Source organism: Lactuca virosa, chromosome 9 (assembly GCF_052849685.1).
Source record: "Lactuca virosa cultivar CGN04683 chromosome 9, Lactuca_virosa_CGN04683_v6, whole genome shotgun sequence".
Classification (NCBI taxonomy): Eukaryota; Viridiplantae; Streptophyta; class Magnoliopsida; order Asterales; family Asteraceae; genus Lactuca; species Lactuca virosa.
In genome coordinates, this window is record NC_136434.1 from 143,130,273 (window position 1) to 143,141,078 (window position 10,806).

A 10,806-nucleotide genomic window follows, 5' to 3' on the forward strand; every position below is an offset into this window, starting at 1 on the left:
CTTTGAGAGAATCTTACACTTGTAAAATCGGCTCTAGCCCTCTTGTTTCTTATGTGTAGCCTATTTTGGTGGAGAATGGGTTTCTTATATAGTGTTGACACATCTAGGGTTACACCATGTAAATCCTAATGTGTCATGACTCTTCATTTCCATGACTCATGGGTTTGTAACTCCCATGGAGCATCCATGGAGCATCCTATGGGTGGAACCCAACTTGATAATCCATGGAGCCTCTTAGCCCACTATATAATATATGGAAGATTTACATAATCTACCTATATATTTAATTAGTTATCTTTTGATCACTTAATTAATTCTAAATTAATTCTTGATCAAACTAATTAAATAATATTATTAATATATTAGAACTTATAATATATTAATAAACCATAAGTGTTATTTCTCTCATTTTAGTTTATCCAATTGCATGGTGCCATGCAACCCAAATGGACCATGCCGGGTCGGGTCAAGTACATACCAGAAATAGTTATGGACTTAGACACCGTATCCAACAGTGCTTTAGTGCACGTCGTATGTTGTTTAGTGGATATTGAGAGTATTATTATGAGTAGGCGACTTAGAGGACTCAAGATGATTCTTGAGGAAATTATGTATAGGTGTGGAAAGTAGTATTGGGCCCATACTACTAGAAGTACATGATCCGTAGTCAAATCGAGGAAATTCACGACGATTATAAGGAGTTGGTTGAGGGCAGATAGCTGATGGGTTTTAGGTAAAACAAATAAACCAGAAAACAATTCCTAAGTTCACATGCAACCTACATTGGATCTATGTTTTAACTATTGAACATACAACTTTGAATTGAAAAACAAGAACCCTAGAGGAGGAGGCTATTTTCAAAAATAGTAAACTAGGGTTTAGGAGTTACATTCCTTTCAATTGTTATAGCAAACAATTGATAATTCCCTTGATCTTGATCTTGATCTTCTTGGAAGCTTAGCACCACAAGTGTAATGCCTCTAATGGAATCACACCCAAGAACTAGCAAGAAGGAAACTTGGAGGAGAGTGGGTGGAGAGAGTATGCAATTTCGGCCTAGGGTTTCTTCCCAGAAGTGGTAACCGATTTTGAGAGTTGGGAGGCTCCTTATATAGCTGAGGGATCTAGGGTTTTGGGAAAACCCTAATGCTCCTTTGCTTAGGGCATAAGAAAACCCAAGGGCCTTATCCAAAGCCCCCTTGGACGAAATCCTTAGGGTTTCCCCTATAGATTTCGTCCACCTCCTTCCAAGGAGGTTCTGGAGCCTTCCACTCAACTATCTGATAATTGCAAACTAGTCCCTGCACTTTATAATTAATAATTTTAACCCCAAAATTAATTCTGATTAATTTTTGGCTAACTATTAATTAAACATAATGATTTCTAATTAATATATTAATCTTTTAACATATTAATAAATCATTTATATTAATTTATTAATCTTATAAATTAATATCTCTCCTTTCATAATGTCCTTGTCCAGTTGCTAGGTTGAGGGCAACCCAAAAGGACTGTGCTGCTATCAATTCAAGTACATACCAATTATAGTTATGGGCTTAGACACCTAATCCAACAGTCTCCCACTTGGATAAGTCTGTAACTATAATTGCTAGTATGCCTTCTAAATTTGACTAGCAAATTGTAGCTTCCAAAAGCTGCTGTCGAACTCTGACCCAGTCAGTTACGTGTCCTAAGATAAGTGATCATATAATCCTTCGTTCTGCTAGATATCCCTAGACATAAGACATGGAATGTAATCAATCTCTTTGTCCAGAATCTATGTTTCCCGATTTTTGATTTGTGATGATGTAGGACTTCTAATTGAACACATCAATTTAGTCCTGGCTGGGCCCAGCACATAAGTCAACACCAAATCATCGAGGGGCCCACAGATATCGCTTTTCCGGTTAGGGCAAAAGGAACGAATAAATGTTGACTCATATTCTTGTATCTTTTACTCATCAAATTATACATGACAATACATTTTATAACACCAAGTTACTGATGCGTTTTCGTATCACCAATGTATAACCGACTTTGTAAATTACAACTCATATATCTTCGTTTCAAGATTATAAGATATTATCGTCTCAATATTACTCGTGATGAATTCCATGAAGTGATACTCTAAGCGAGGGTTTATCCAATACTCAAATCTCAATTTCTGAGTACTCATGAACGTTGCAGCAATTCTATTGCCATGTCTATCCTTAGACAATCTACAATCCAGTTCATGACAATCTTAATTCACTACTTACTTCCAAAAGTATGAGCGACTGTGGAGTTTGAATAATCTTATTATTCAGGAAGTAAGACATGTAAAATATGAAACACAATAATAAACAATTGACAAAAGGCAGAAATCAAACTTATAAATAATACTTTAATATTTAATCACCAAAAGTCATTTACATTTACTTTGTTACAAGTTTCAGAACAAAACTAACCTAACTACTAAAACTAATATCATCTTTCAGTCCTATGCTCCGAGCATGCTGAATATGCTTAGCCCTACTCAGACCCTTTGTGAGGGGATCTGCTAGGTTATCTTCAGACCCTCTTTACTATAAGATGGCCTTCTTCTACTCTATGTCTGATGAAATGGTACTTTCTGTCGATATGTCTGGTTTTACCATGATCTCTCGGTTCCTTTGTCAAGGCAACCGCTCCTTCATTATCGCAGAACAGTTCCATAGGCTCCTGGATGGTTGGAACAACTCCGAGATCTCCGATGAAGTTCCTCAACCAAGCTGCTTCTTTCGACGCTTCACTCGCTGCTATGTACTCTGATTCACAAGTAGAATCAGCAACTGTATCTTGCTTGGAACTCTTCCAAGTAACTGCTCCTCCATTCAGTAAAAATACCCAGCCTGACTGAGAACGGAAGTTATCCCTATCCGTCTGAAAGCTGGCGTCACTGTAACCATCTACTCTCAAAGTATCATTGCCACCAAGCACAAGGACCCAGTCCTTTGTCCTTCGCAAATACTTGAGTGTATTCTTAACCGCTATCCAATGAGCTCTACCTGGGTTTCCCTGATAACGACTGACCATGCTCAAACAAATGCCACATCAGGGCGAGTACATGTCATAACGTACATGATCGATCCGACAGCGGAAGCATAAGGTACACTACTCATGTCATCTATTTCCTCATCTGTACTCGGGCATTGAGTCTTACTCAATTTGGTATTGCTCTGGATAGGTAGCTCTTCCTTCTTGGAATTTTCCATACTAAACCTCTTTAGTACCTTATCCAAGTATGTGCTCTGACTAAGTCCAATTAGTCTCTTCTTTCTATCTCTCAATATTCTAATCCCAAGAATATAGACAGCTTCTCCAAGGTATTTCATGGCAAAACACTTTCCAAGCCAAGACTTAACTTCTTTCAAGGTTGGAACGTCGTTACCAATGAGTAATATGTCATCGACATATAACACCAGAAAAGTTACTATACTCCCACTAGCCTTGATATACACACAAAACTCATCTTCACTTCTAGAGAAGCCAAACTCTTTGACTTTCTCATGGAAGCAAAGATTCCAGTTGCGAGATGCTTGTTTCAATCCATAAATGGATTTCTCAAGCTTGCACACCCTATTGGGAAACTTTGCATCAACAAAACCCTCTGGCTGATTCATGTAAACATCCTCAGCCAACTTCCCGTTAAGGAAAGCAGTCTTGACATCCATCTGCCAGATTTCATAGTCATGAAAGGCAGCTATGGCGAGCAATCTCCTAATAGATTTAATCTTAGCTACTGGCGAAAAGGTCTCATCATAGTCAACCCCTGGGGTTTGAGTGAAACCTTTTGCAACCAGTCGAGCCTTGAATGTATGCACATTCCCATCCATGTCTGTCTTCTTCTTGAAGATCCATTTGCACCCAACTGTCTTACGACCTGGTGCACTATCAACCACATTCCAAACTTGGTTGTCATACATGGACTTAATCTCGCTGTCCATTGCCTCTTTCCACTTGGAAGCCTCTGGCCCTGCCATTGCTTCCTTATAAGTGACTGGTTCATCTAAGTTTAACAGTGTTCTGTCACTTATGAATGTGTAACCATCTGAAGTAATATGAAAACCATACAACTCAGGTGGCACACTCGCCCTAGTGGACCTTCGAAGAGGTAATGAGTTATCAACTGGTTCAACAGGAACTGTTTCCTCTGGTTGAGTGCTAGTGTCATCTAAGGTTCCTTCATTGGCTAACTCTTGAATTTCTTCAAGTTAAATGGTGCTCCCACTGTCCTCTTTGAATATGAGCTCCCTTTCTAGAAAGAATCCTCTTCGTGCTACAAAGACAACGTTTTCACTAGTCCTGTAGAACAAATATCCAAAAGACTGCTTTGGGTAACCAATGAAAACACATTTCTCACTTCTAGCTGCTAGCTTGTCGTGAGTCTCTCGTCTTATGAAAGCTTCACAACCCCAGACTTTAATATGTGCCAACGAGGGAACTTTCCCCGTCCACATTTCGTGAGGTGTTTTGGAAACCTTCTTTGTAGGGACAAGATTGAGGATGTGGGCGGCTGTCACTAAGGCATACCCCCAGAAGTGAATAGGAAGCGAAGCACGACTCATCATAGAACGAACCATGTCTAACAAGGTCCGATTACGCCTCTCAGCTACACCATTTAATTGTGGTGTCCTAGGAGGAGTCAATTATGAGACTATCCCACATTCTTTCAGATAGTCGTTAAATTCGATACTAAGATACTCCCCGCCTCTATCGGATCTACGTATCTTTATCTTCCTACCCAATTGATTTTCGAACTCATGCTTAAACTCTTTGAACTTTTCAAATGTTTCTGACTTATGCTTGATCAAGTAGATATAACCATATCTGCTATAATCGTCAGTGAAAGTCACATAGAATTGATTAGCATCTCTTGTAGTTGATCTGAAGGGCCCACACACATCTGTGTGTATGAGATCCAACAGACCTTCACCTCTTTCACAAGACCCTATGAATGGTGATTTTGTCATCTTTCCCAAAAGACAATATTCACACATATCATCTGATTTTAGGTCAAATGATTCCAACACTCCATCCTTTTGGAGTTGGGCTATGTGTTTCTTGTTAATGTGTCCAAGACGACAATGCCACAAGCATGCCTTGTCTACACTATTAGACAAGTCAATATTAAGTACACTATTTCCTAAGCTATCAACACAAGTCACTGTTTCATACACACCATCACAAGGTAAATCATCAAACATAAAAACACCATTCTTATAAACAGAAATTGAACCATTCAAATCATTAAAAGAATATTTAAAACCTTGTCTGAACAATGCATGAAATGAAATAATGTTTCTCGTCGTCTCAGACGAATAGCAACAATTTATCAAATCTAATCTAACATCATTACTAAGCAAAAGTTGATAAACTCCGATCTTGGTTACTGGTGAAGACTTTCTGTTTCCCATGATCAAGTTTATCTTTCCTCGCTCTATCTCCTCACTTTCCTTTAGCCCCTGCATATTAGAACAGATATGAAAACCACATCCTGTATCAAGGACCCATGAACGAGAAGATAATGAGTTATTAGAAGAAATAGTGTAAACACCTGCCGAAGATGGCTTCACTTTGCCATCCTTAATATCTTGCAGATATTGTGGGCAAGATCTCTTCCAATGCCCCTTTTGATTGCAATAAAAGCAAACGGCCTCTTTTGGATCAGAAACATGGGGAGTGGTAGCATTGGGCTTAGCCTTTGGGCCATTACTAGATGACCCAGCTTGAGCCTTGCTCTTCCAGTTTTGCTTAGGAGGACCTTTCTTCTCTTTCCCCTTTCCCTGTCCAATAGCCAAGACAGGGGCACTTGCAGGAGTGGAGGCTATACTTTTACCCTTCATCCCTGCTTCAGCTGTCTGCAACAAGTTGTGCAATTGGGCCAGAGTCTGCTTAGTGTTGTTAAAATGGTAAGTTAGAATAAACTAACCATAACAATCAGGTAGTGAGTTCAAGACCATGTCAATGGCCAATTCCTCATCAAAGTGAATGTTGAGCTTGACCAAACGCTCTATGTAGCGTTGCATTCTTTGCACATGTGACACAACCGACTCCCCTTCTTTCATCTTGCAAGCCATGAGTGACTTGACTACTTCAAACTTTTCTTGACGAGCTCGCTTATGGTACTTTTCCATAAGGTCCTTGTTCATCTCGAAAGGCCAGTAGTCCTCATAGTACCTTTGCAGTTATGGGGACATGGTTGCCACCATGATGCACGCCACTTTGGTAGCATCATCATAATGTTTCTTGTAGGCAGCATATTCTTCAGGAGTAGCTTTTGACTCGTCAAGTTCTTTGAGCTCCTTTTCAAGGACATATTCTTTGTCCTCAAATCGAAGCGCCATCTTGATGTTTCGCATCCAATCGTTATAGTTAGAGCCATCCATAACGAATTTGGAGCAGATGTTGAGCAAAGAGAAGTTGTGGTTGGAGGAGGATGAAGCAGAAGTGTTTCCAGGAGTAGACATCTGAAAAGAAAGAAAGTTTTAGTTAGATTTCAAGATACCTTAATATAATAACCCAAAGATATAATATCAAGGTTAGGATCCAACTATGAAGATTCACAACTTAGAAATGGGATGCCGAGATCCAAGTGTAAATTTCATAAAGGTAGGTGAATGACGATTCACCAATTCCACCATTAGACGAAATAAACGAAGTGAAATTCCTAATTCTTTTTAGATACATTGAAACTATTCAATGGCATGTTTTAATCTCAGATTATGCTCTTCTATTTGTGACTGGGATGCCGAGGATCACAAACAAGATGTGAATAACCATGCAAATGTGCTTGGTAACCTCATTGTCTTTATCATTAACTATTGATATGCTGGTAAACCACACACGCTCCATCAAAATGACAATTATGAGATACCCATTACTACTCTTTATTAGTGCCTTTTAGTGTGTTGGTTAACCACACGCGCTCCACTAACGACCAATAAATCATAATGTGCAATTTCATGGATTAGCATACTTTTCAGATTTTTCCTAAAGTAACTAGAGTTGGGATTTTGTAAAATAATGTTCTAGTACTTTCTTTAATAACATTATACTTTTAATGAGAAGTAGTTGTCCTATCAAATCCGTTCTGCTAACGACCCTCCACTAATCAAGGGAGCGGTGGGTGAGAGTGGACACCCATTCAACTACCATTTCATAGGCAGTTTCCTTATAACCCCCTTATAGACTAGCTTCGTGAATGAGGCATACTAGCGATTTTACTGACCATATTCTTATACATATATAATATTAAACATTTAATCATAATACATATATAAGGTGTGTTTTAAAACTTTTTAAAACTTCAAGGTTTATATAAATTTCGAAATTCAAACTATTAAATTTAAATTTAAATAAACCAATTAACTAGATTTAATATTTATCTATTAATTAACTTTTAATAAATTTATTAAATCTTGTAAGGATTATCAAATCAAATTAATCAATTAATTTAATCCTAATCCTTATCCCTCTAAATTTCGAAAAATAGGGTAAGGATAATTATCCAATTAATCTAATCAAGTAACAATTATCCAAAACAAGAAACCCTAAAACAACTAGGCATATTTCGGAATTCTTAAGGGAGGAGGCCAGGGTTTTTCAAAACCCTAACCCTAATTTTGATTAGGGTTGTTTGGAGGCTAGGGTTTTCGAAAACCCTTTTGTCCAAAACGCTAATTTCGAAAATTTGGCGTTTAGGGTTTAATAGCTATAAACCCTAATTTGCAATTCAACAATTATAGCAATTCAATTTAAAACAAACAATGGCTCTCATACCACTGATGGGTTTTAGGTAAAACAAATAAACCAGAAAACAATTCCTAAGTTCACATGCAACCTACTTTGGATCTATGTTTTAACTATTGAACATACAACTTTGAATGGCAAAACAAGAACCCTAGAGGAGGAGGCTATTTTCGAAAATAGTAAACTAGGGTTTAGGAGTTACATACCTTTGAATTTTTATAGCAAACAATTGATAATTCCCTTGATCTTGATCTTGATCTTCTTGGAAGCTTAGCACCACAAGTGTAATGCCTCTAATGGAATCACACCCAAGAACTAGCAAGAAGGAAACTTTGAGGAGAGAGGGTAGAGAGAGTATGCAATTTCGGCCTAGGGTTTCTTCCCAGAAGTGGTGACCAATTTTGAGAGCTGGGAGGCTCCTTATATAGCTGAGGGATCTAGGGTTTTGGGAAAACCCTAATGCTCCTTTGCTTAGGGCCTAAGAAAACCCAAGGGCCTTATCCAAAGCCCCCTTGGACGAAATCCTTAGGGTTTCCCCTATAGATTACGTCCACCTCCTTCCAAGGAGGTTCTGGAGCCTTCCACTCAACTATCTGATAATTGCAAACTAGTCCCTGCACTTTATAATTAATACTTTTAACCCCAAAATTAATTCTGATTAATTTCTGGCTAACTATTAATTAAACATAATGATTTATAATTAATATATTAATCTTTTAACATATTAATAAATCATTTATATTAACTTATTAATCTTATATATTAATATCTCTCCTTTCATAATTTCCTTGTCCAGTTGCTAGGTTGAGGGCAACCCAAAAGGACTGTGATGCTATCAATTCAAGTACATACCAATTATAGTTATGGGCTTAGACACCTAATCCAACAATAGCATGGTTTGATACCATGCTTCGTGGCAGTGTTTCCGTGTCGGACAATCTTTTGGTTATGGTTATTCAGGATGAAGAGGATCTTGATTTATTTTTATCCGAGCCTTAGAGTCCATGGCAGTTTATATATGAAGGTTACATATTTGTACGACTTAGTTGGTTTTAACATGTCAAGGACCTTATTCAAAGTAGTTCTAGTTTGAGTCATGAGACTCTTGTAGAAAACATATATGATGATCAACCTGAAGGTTGCAGCCTAAGGATGGGTGGTCGGCTGATGGATCAGGACGTCTTCCTCTACGATGGGGTTATACTCTTCGAACCTAAGAAGTTTGAAGGGGGGGGGGTAAAGGGATCAAATGTGTGTTAATCGATAGATATAATAAAAAGAGGGTGTTCTCCGCATTTGTTTCTGCCGCAAGGGGGAATCGTTCGATTTATGGTGAATCGTTTATGTCTTTCATCAAGGGTATGTTGGAGACTCGATTCTTCTTTGGGTTTGGTGGCCTTGGTGAGGACTAAGTCACGAGTTAGATAGGTAGCGTAGTTTTGAGAAGATCAAGGGTATTCAGGGAGGATTGAGTTGTTCTAATTTGGAAAGGAGAGTTCTATTGATATGCTGAATTTCAGAGCTATTTTTTGAGCATCTATAAGGGATTCTTGAAGCTTTAGAGGACGATAAGATTATGAATAAATACTTCTAAGGTAGGTTTTGGTTACACGAAGATCTGTTTGATAGGTACCTTGTCAATCCAAAGGTATTTTAATTCATTTCATTAAGATTGCGACGACAAAGCTAGGAAGAGTTTTTTAGGTCTCCACTTGAGTCAATGTTGGCCCGTACCTGGCTGAGCTGGTGTGAGGTTTTGTGATTGCATGCGTCAGTCAATGGTAGTTTGAACCTTAAGTGGGGGAGAACTAGGTATACTACTTGGAAGATTATCGGTATGATCGATTTTGTGGGATCAGTGTAATGGGTCGAAGGAATCTATGCTTCAAGTGTGTGAGGTTTTTTTTGGTTTAAGGTTATTGTTTCATAAAGGAAGAAAAACAGGATACCAATGAAGAGCTCTTGGATAAGAAGTCTTCTCATTGCATTTTTGAAGGTCCGCTGAAATCCTTCTTGGTCAAGAAGAATTCGAGAGATGGATCTGATCGAGTGTAGAGCGAGTTGTCGTCAGGATCATGTCTTCAAGGACGCAGGTGTTGTCCTTGCTATAGGAAGATGATTGGTAAGTAAGTTATTGTGGTCAGTAGTCACTTTTTGGAAGATCTAGGGGTTTTGATTGAGAAACATTGAGCCGCTCATATGTACATCGGATGTAGGAAACATGGTTAGCTGCACTATATGTTAGTTAACTTGGGTTAAGATGTGGAATTGTTGATCAACCTCAAAGTTAGAAAGGGTATCTTCACGTGGGTTGTTCAAGTATGTGTGGGATCGACGGGTTTAGTTTTCGATCCACTTCTGATCGTTGGTTATTTCCTTCTTCATCATCAGCCGAAGATACCTGAAGGCTTCAAGCTGTATCAACTGAAGGTACGACTGATGCGTCAACCCTCGGTCAAGTTTAGTAAAGTATATAACTTGGCCTCTGTATGGATGTACCCTCGACTGTTTGGTTGTGAAACTGTTGTTCTTAATAGAATTGAGTTGGCGAATGTCGGATTAGCGATTGTTCAATTTTCAACTGTGTCGAGGTCTACATAGAGTCTAGTTCTGGCAGGTCGCGTCGATGTGTTTGGTATTGAGATTGATTCAACCAAGGTATTGGCAACATTTCTAGGTGGTTTTGGAATTATTCTCCAAATTAGAAAGTTCTATTGGTATAATGGTGCATCAGAAGAATCCATGTAGCCTCGTCTAAGGTGTGGAATTTTTTTTCGAAAGTTTTAGGAAGTTTCCTTGAATAATTGAGGTATGTCGTTCCATTCAATCCGCTGGTACTTCACCTTGTTGTAAAGATATTTTAAAGAACAAACATGATTGGCCTAAGGAGCGTTGTGTTTTCCCTTGGGGGAGTGAGAACTACCAGTAGTCCAACATATAAGGCTGCAAGGAGGTCGAGTGTGGTAACCATAGTACATACGGTCTGCCCTTATGGAATTGTTATTATTAGATTTATTGCGTTCAAGTTGCGACAAG